This window comes from Pan paniscus, chromosome 14 (genome assembly GCF_029289425.2).
Source record: "Pan paniscus chromosome 14, NHGRI_mPanPan1-v2.0_pri, whole genome shotgun sequence".
Classification (NCBI taxonomy): Eukaryota; Metazoa; Chordata; class Mammalia; order Primates; family Hominidae; genus Pan; species Pan paniscus.
Window position 1 is genome coordinate 96,281,272 of NC_073263.2, and position 9,233 is coordinate 96,290,504.

The 9,233-nt window shown below is 37.6% G+C and overlaps 1 pseudogene; it reads right to left on the reverse strand.

Annotated features, from left to right (window-relative positions):
• Positions 1-5,023: 5,023 nt before the first annotated feature.
• Positions 5,024-7,528, reverse strand: LOC100973983 (bromodomain-containing protein 7-like; annotated as a pseudogene).
• Between the last annotated feature and the right edge of the window lie 1,705 nt (positions 7,529-9,233).

Here is a 9,233-nt window from a genome sequence, read left to right on the forward strand (position 1 = left end):
CTGGGCTGGGCACGATGGCTCATGCCTGTAATTCCAGCTACTCCAGAGACTGAGATGGGATTGCATGAACCCAGGGGTTCGAGGCTGCAGTGAGCTATGATTATGCCACTGCACTACAGCCTGGGTGACAGAGCGAGACCCTATCCAAAAGAAAAAATAAATTGTGGCTGTGTGGTCTTGATTTATCTTTTTGACTACAGATTTTGAATTTTAAATTTCACTCATAGTTAACAGAAATATTAAACTTGCAGTTTTCATGCATGGAATAATAACCAGGCTAAATGCTTTATTAAACACTGGAGGCGACTCAATTGTTATATAACTTTCATTTATTTTAAATAATTTATTTTCTTCCCCACACTTGCACATTCTCCTAGTAACGTGCAGAAGAAATAAAAAAAAATGAGTTTTTGACATGGTTCAATAATTATGTCACAGTTTGGTGACATTTTTGCAATTATTCTTTAATGAGGTATGAATTACAGTTGCCTTCATATCTATTTGCATCCAAAATACTTGGATAAAACGTATTGCCTTCTTTTTGTAGTTCATTTCATTGGGCCTAAACACGTTTATGACACACAGTTTTTAAATTGTGAGCACACACACTTGGCTTAGCACATATTAATTATTTCATTCTGGCATTTTGTTCTTTAGGAAGACATAAATGTTTGTGGTCAAATGTTGACAATCAATAATGGTGCAAAGATGTCAGCAATTAGTGCAATATTTTCATTAAAATGTAGAAAATAACAGATTCCAGAGCAGATGCCGTGCAACCACTAACAGTGTGTCCCATAGGAAAGAATCAACAGAAACAGAGAGGGTCTGAATCCAGACTGTTCTGTAACAGAAACTATGCCCTAATCAGGCCTTATAATTCTCCCCATCAACTTTTTAGTGAAGAGAAACTGGAGGTAAACATTGGAATGTTTAGATACTAACATATCTTTTATATATTAAATTTACAGATAGACATAAAAATATTTTTTATGTAACAACATGTCTTTTGTCCTTGCATATAGTGTAGTTTGAGTCGTTTGTTATCAAGGAATCTTTTTGCTGTTTTTAGAATTGCAGGGTTAAGAACCCCGCTAGGATTTGCCACAGAAGGATGATTAGGCTGGGTAGACCCAGCTGGAGTAGTTCCTCCCTCTGCCAGACCCAGCCTCCGCCACATGAGTCTTTCTGGTCTTTTATATTCTATTCAATATGTTTTTCTTTTAAATCTAGATATAATTTACTTGCCATAAAGTTTACCATTTTCATGTCTACCATTCAGTGGGTTTTGTGTATTCCCAGAATTGTGCAGCCATCATTACTATCTAATTCCAGAATACTTTCTTCACCCCAGAGAGAAATCTGTACCTGTTAACAGTCACTCCCTGTTCCCCCTCCCTCCAGCCCAGACAAATGCTAATTGATTTTCTGTCTCCATGGATTTGGCTGTTGTGAACATTTTACACAAATGGAATCATACAATATGTGGCTTTTTGTGTTTGGCTTCTTTCACTATGTGCTATTCCCTCTGCTCCAAAGTAGATGCACATAGGATGGAAGAAAACTTTTCTGTTCTCATGGGGGTTAGAACATTGTAGGACAAGCAGGCTAAGTAAATATGTGCTGTACACAGTACGGGCAACACATTTTCCTCTTGATCTGTCTCCAGTTCCTCTGGTGTACAATTTATAAATACAAAGTAATGGCCCCATTATGTGGTTGCCAGGGTGACATCACCTGCATAAACCAGAACTAGGCTAAGACGATAAAAGGCTCTCATCTTTACACTTTATGTTCAAGTTTTGCATTCAACTATTTTTTTTTTTTTTTTTTTTGAGACAGTCTCGCTCTGTTGCCCAGGCTGGAGTGCAGTGGCGCGATCTCGGCTCACTGTGAACTCTGCCTCCCGGGCTCAAGCGATTCTCCTGCCTCAGCTTCCCGAGTAGCTGGGATTACAGGTGCTCGCCACCACACCTGGCTAATTTTGTATTTTTAGTAGAGATGGGTTTTCACCATGTTGGCCAGGCTGGTCTTGAACTTCTGACCTCAAGTGATCCGCCCACCTTGGCCTCCCAAAGTGCTGGGATTATAGGCATAAGCCACCATGCCTGGCCTATTTCTTAATTAAGGATCAAGAGAACATAAACACCCATGATGGATTCATGGGTCCCTTTTAAGTTGCCTTTAATACAATGGGCAGGCTTGCCTCACTTCCCTCTTCAGAGTTTAGTTTTCATCCATTCATGGAGTAAGATGCTGTGATGTTAGCTGCCAACACTAGCACACATTACAGCACATTGCTCCAGAGTGCAGCCTATTGTAGGATATGAAAGGCAATATTTTGGTAGACTAGAATTAAAAATTGTCTCTTAAAAATTCACATAACAACAAAAAATTCCTTTTCTCTTAGCTCCTCTAGTATATTCTGGGATCATGTTTTATAACCCAAATCAATAAGATTTCTTTACTCATAAAAGTTGTAAACATTCTCTGTGGAAACCTGAAAACTAAATCATACAGAAGAAATAAGAATCACCTATAAGCCTGCCACTTAGAGTAAACTAATAGTTTGTTTTTGTATACAGAAAATTTCATTTCTTTTAAATTCAAAAAAAAATTATTGAATGTCTCTTATGACCTAGGGGGAAATCAGTGGAGGATAAGAACAAATCTTTGGCAATTTATACAAATTATGGTCACACAGGTTATAAGGTTTGTATTGCCCACATAAGCATTGCAGCGAGTATACTTTCCCATATTTTGAAATATTCTTTAAAAAACATGACTTTTAATACCTACATATGATTGGGCTATAATTTCCAAATTGTGACTCATTTATGTTGTTTTCCATTTTTTATTATTAAAAATAATGCTGTCAAAAATAAGTTGAATAAACTTGTATATAACATTTTCAGTTTTGTATATAAAATTTTCAAAATCATAAATTTTCAAAAAATAATTTATAATTAAACAATAAATTAATAATTAATCCTGAGAACAGATTGATTAATTACTAAGTCAAGTATATCTTTAGCTTAAGCATATTTATACATATTGCTAAATTACCTACAGAATTATACCAATTTATACTCATAACCAGCTTTGATTGAGAGTGTTCATTTTTCTATTTATTCAAAAACACTGCTATTATCATTGTAAACATTTTTAGCTAATTTGTAGGCAAATATCCTATCTTTAATTATTGGCAAAGTTGAAGATTTTTGTATGTTTATTTGCCATTTGCATGTATTATGTATGATTTGACTATTCTTGTCTTTGCCCATTTTTTATGTTGAGTGTTTGTCTTTTATTGATTGATAAGTGCTCTTTATATATCAAATCATCTGTCAGATATGACTCAACTATTCATCTACTTTGTTTTTTGCTTTTAAATGAATTATGGCTTTAAAAAATATATGAATTTTAAATGTTTTCGTAAGTTTCATTTGTTAATATTTTTCTTCATGGCTTTTGCCTTTGATTTCATGCTTGAATGTCTTTCTCCAATGTAAAGTAAAAGAAATTCAACTATTTTTTTTCTGGTTGCTATGCTTATTTTTATATTTAAATCTTTAATCTATTTGAACTTTGTTTTGGCATATAGCAATGTAGACATTCAACTTTACTTTTTCTCCAATAGCTATGTAATTGTCTTATTTATTGAGTAAATCTTCCTTTTGTAAGTGATTTATGACATCTTTATAAAACACTGCATTTCTACTTGAATTAGAATAAGCCAGTTACTTTCTTTCATGGATAAGCTGAAATCCTGTGTGTTTTGCTATTCTTGTTAATTATTCCAGGAAGAGCCATCCACAAGTCTTACTATGAAAAATAGGGTAAAATCGGTGTCTCCAGATTTGAAAGTTTTCCATTTCTATCTTAAAAATGAAAACTGTGAACTTGTTTTATGTGCTTAAAATAAACTCTTATTAAGTCACTGGTGTTTTTTCAGCTTTGTTTGTTACAGCAGAAAGCATTATCTCTTTTTTTTCCTTTTTCAACTCTTATTTTAGGTCCGGGGGTACATGTGCATATTTGTTACTTGAGTAAATTGCATGTTGCTGGAGACTGGCGTACAAATAATGTCATCACCCAGGTAATGAGCATGGTACCTGACAGGTAGTTTTTCAACCCTCAACCTGCTCCCTCTCTCCACCCTCAAGTAGGTCCTGGTGTCTATTCTCCCCTTTGTGTCCATGTGTACTCAGTGTTTAGCTCCCATTTATAAATGAGAACATGCAATATTTGGTTTTCTGTTCCTGTGCTAATTCGCTCAAGATAATGGCCTCCAGCTGCATCTATGTTGCTGCAAGGGCACAATTTTGTTCTTTTTTATAGCTACATAGTATACCATGGTGTACTGCATTTTCTTTATCCAGTCCATTGTTGATGGGCATCTACATTGATTCCATGTCTTTGCTATTATAAATAGTGCTAAAATGAACATATGAATTCATGTATCTCTTTGGTAGAATGATTTATATTCCTTTGGGTGTATACTCAGTAATGGGATTGCTAGGTTGAATGGTAGTTCTAAGTCCTTTGAGAAATCTCAAAAATGCTTTCCACAGTGGCTGAACTAATTTACATTCCCACCAGCAATGTGTAAGAGTTCTCTTTTCTCTGCAGCCTCCCAAATATCTGTTAATAGCCATTCTGACTAGTGTGAGATGGTGTCTCATTGTGATTTTGATTTGCATTTCTCTAATTATTAGTAATGTTGAGCATTTTTCCTATGCTTGTTGGATATATGTGTCTTCTTTTGAAAAGAGTCTGTTCATATCCTTTGCCCATTTTTTAATGGGGTTGTTTTTCACTTGTTGATTTGTTTAGGTTCCTTACATATTCTGGATATTAGGCCTTTATCAGATGCATAGTTTACAAGTATTTTCTCCTATAGATTGTCTGTTTACTTTGTTGTTGCAGCTGCTTTTGGAGACTGTCACGAAATCTTTGCAAAGGTTTATGTCTAGAATGGTATTTCCTAGGTTTTATTCTAGGGTTTGTATAGTTTGAGGTCTTACATTTAAGTATTAATCTATCTTGAGTTGATTTGTATATACAGTGAAAGGAAGGGGTCCAGTTTCAGTCTTCTGTGTATGACTAGCCAGTTATCCCAGGATCACTTATTGAATAGGAAGTCCTTTTCTCATTGCTTGTTATTGTCAACTCTGTTGAAGATCAGATAGTTGTAAATGTGAAGCTTTATTTCTGGGTTCTCTGTTTTATTGGTCTATGTGTCTGTTTTTGTACCATGCTGTTTTGTTTGGTTACCGTAGCCTTGTAGTATAGTTTGAAGTCGGATAATACGATACTCCCAGATTTGTTCTTTTTGCTTAGGATTGCTTTAGCTATTCGGGCTCTTTTTTGGTTCCATGTGAATTTTATTTATTTTTGTTTATTTTTTTCCCCTCTGGAACATTCAAATTCACTGTTCCAAAGTTTAACTAAAAACACAATTTGCAAATATTTAATATCTACTGAAAAGCATTTCTAAGTTAAGAATGAAAAAGTATATACATAATATATAATCAAATACCAGGTGCCTCAACTCCCACCAGGTCCACACTCAGCAACATCCACCTTTTTAGGTTCTTCAAGACCTTCTGTTAAATCTATAAAATTGTTTTCCATGATGGGGGAAGGAATGGAAATCCCCATTGCTTTTTGAAATTCATACAGGCTTACAATATCACCTGGAGTTACTTGCTGTGCAAGTTTTTAAGATTATTGGTCACTTGTTCAGTGAGATGCATTTCTCTGCAGGAGGCACCCAAGAGACAGCTCATACTGGGAGGGGGTCTGGTGCTCAAATGCTCGTTCCGGGCTTCCTGGAGCTCCCTGAACAATTTGGTGGCCTCATCAAGTTTCTTCTGAATACTTCAGGTTCTTCAGAGTCAAAAACTTCAACTGGAGCGCCAAAGTTTACTACTTTCAGTGTGTGAGCCTGTCTTGAGTATTGGGGTCCAGATGCCCTGCTGGGTCTAGTTCTATAATCTCCATTTCTTTTGCTGTGTCAAGTGTCCTAGTATGGCCTTCATCTTCAGGCAATGACATCTCCAACTCTTGTAGGGTCCTGGAATTCCCTCCTTTTGTTAAAACATCCAGTAAACTATCTGCCATAACATATGGATAATCTTGGCATGTGGCCCAAAACTCATGGATGCTGAAATCTCTTGGAAGATCAGAGTTTTCCCCATAGGTTGGATAGATTAAATCTGAATGATCCTTGCTGATATTTGTAAACGTGGAGTCATAACGTGGTGCATAAGAACTGTAGGTCCAGAATTCAAGTCTCACACTTCTGCAATGGGATCCACAGGGTGGAGAAGTCCCAACGTTGTTGTTCCATCTGGTTTTCTTCTTTCAAATTCACACTGACGGTTCACAGGCTGTCTGGTCAGCTTTCCTCCAGATTCCTTCACAACTTGGTCAAGCTGCTCCTGCTCTGTCTCTGAATTATTGCTTTTAAACTTATCTTCAAGCATATCTTTGTCTATATTTTAATTTTCTTTGCCGGGACTCTTGAAGGCTTGTGCTTTGGCATCTCCAGAGTCCTCTCTCTCTGGGTCAGCAGCCTCCATCCTCCCCACTCTGCCTCCATCCTCCCCAGTCTGTTCTATCTTTCTGCTTTCGAGTTTTCTGCAAGTCAGCCATGAAGTCTATGCTCTGCTTCAGGCTCTGAATTCTTTCCTGGCTAAGAATTGTCATCCCCCAGTGCAACAGCTTCTTTGCAGCTGTATAATAAATGGTCTCTGGTTTGTTGTAAATCATGGCATTAGTGCACATTAGTTTGAAGTTATCCTTTAGTTCTATCGACTGGTAGTCATTGTTCTTGACCTTTTCTTTCATAGTACTAAAATCCCTTGGGTGTTTAATGATCATGGAGTAGCCAGGAGCAATAAAATCAGTCACAGGATATGAAAAGAAAGCACTTGGGTCTTTTCTCTGCAATTGTCTCATCAGTTGATTCAAAGCTTCTTGAAGGGGTGTCTGTTCTACTTCTTCTTGTTTGGCTAAAGAGCTTGTGAGAGGATCTCACACGGGCATGACACTGGAGGTCTTTTTCTGCCTCATTCTCCACAAGGTCTCGATCTCGCTTCTTTTTATCCTCCCTAACTCTCCTCCGTTTTCTCTCTTTTTCTTCCCCTGGAACCTGCTTCTCTCCTTTCTTTCTCTTTTTCCGCTTTCTGTCCTTGTGTTTGTCATGATCTTATTCGCCTTCGAAGAGGCTGGAGTCGTGCCCTGAGCTGCCCGTGGAGAATTCGGTGACCTCGTTCCCTCCTACTTTGAGGACCAGCCTCAAGGGCTTCTCTACATACCCCTCATAGAGGTGTTTGTCTGACTTGCGCTCCTTGTGCTTCTTGCCCCTGTCCAACTGGCCCCGGTGCCCGCCCCCAGAGCCAGGAGCAGGCACGCAGCGCAGCTTCCGGTCCAGGCCAGGCCCGCGCAGGGCGGGAGCGGCCCCGTAGAGGCCCTGCGCGCCGGGAGGCAAGGGGGCCGCGCGAGGTCCCTCTCGACCCATGTGAATTTAAGAAGAGTTTTTTCTAATTCTGTGAAAAACGATGTTGGAAATTTGATAGGAATAGCACTGAATCTGTAAATTGCTTTGGGCAGTATGGCCATTTTAGCAACATTGATTCTTCTTATTCATGAGCATGGAATGTTTTTCCATTTGTTTTTGTTGTCTCTGATTTCTTTCAGCAGTGTTTTGTAACTCTTGTTGGAGAGATTGTTCACCTCTGTGATTAGCTGTATTCCTAGGTATTTTATTCTTTTTGTGGCTCTTGTGAATAGAATTGTATTCTTTTATTATTATTATACACCATCCTTCTGCAGAGTAGAATTGCATTTTTGATTTGGCCCTCAGCTTGGATGTTTTTGATGTATAGAAATACTACTGATTTTTGTGCGTTGATTTTGTATCCTGAAATTTTACTGAAGTTGCTTATCAATTCTAGGAGGCTTTGGGCAGAAGCTGTGGGGATTTCTAGGTATAGAATCATATTGTCTATGAAGAGAGATCATTCAACTCACTCTTTTCCTATTTGGATTCCTTTTATTTCTTCCTCTTGCCTGATTGCTTTGGCTACGACTTCCAGTATTATATTGAATAGGAGTCATGAGAGTGGGGATCCTTCTCTTGTTTCAGTTCTCAGGGAGAATGCTTCCAGCTTTTGCCTGTTCAGTATGATGTTGGCTGTGGGTTTGTCATAGATGGAGACCTGAATTATCAGGTCCTAGTGGATACCTGAATTATCCTAGTTAATATAATGCTTAATTTGAAATCTGATTCCTTTTTCTTCCCCAATTCTTATTAATGATTTAATATCTTCTCTACCTTATCTTACATATTTTGAACTACATTTGAATAACTACATTACATTCATTTTTTTGTACTAACGTTTACATTGTTTCTCTTCTCTTTGAGTTCTACAGACTTATCTCTAGCTTTTATACATAATTTTTACATAATATTAATATTAAGATGTGATTTACAGTGTACTCTCTTCTTAAAATTATTCATTTTACCATATTTTGTGGTTTCAAAGAGCTTTCAAATTTATTTTTGCCTGCTGTTTCCCTTCCTCCTCCTCTTCCTCTTTCTTCCTTTACAATCCAGAAGTCTTCTTCTTCTTCTTTTTTTTCACCTGTTATACCGTGAATTCAGTTAATAGACTCCAGCAGCTCAGGCTCCTTTTCATTGGTTCTTACAAAGTGTGCTTCTCTGGGTGGAACAGGCTGCAGCTTCAGGTTTCTCTTTAGCTTCCCTCTTTATGCTGGTTATTTTCCTTCACACACTTTCAGGAAATCATCTTGGCTCTTAGAGTGCTTAATATGCCCAATATGCATATTAATTCTCTTGGCAAGAATCTTGCCCCTAACTTGTTTGTTTACAATGATGCCAACAGCATGCTAGGTAACTTTGTAGACTCTTTTAGTTTTGCCATGGTGACATTTGTGAGGCATTTCTTTTTGGACAGTACCCATTCCATTGGTGTCTACATTATCGCCTTTCTTGTAGATATGCACTTATGTTGCCAAAGGTACAACTCCGTTTTCTCAAAGGCCTAGGGGACCTCAGCAGTTGCCTCTCTTCTTTCCTCTGTGTTCGTCATTTTATCAAATTACTGGAAGCTGGGAGTTGAGGCCAAAAGGTACTTTCCTCTTCTTAAAAGTAACCTGAGTGTTGTATCTCTTCTCCTTGCCTGGAATTGTGCTATTTCTTG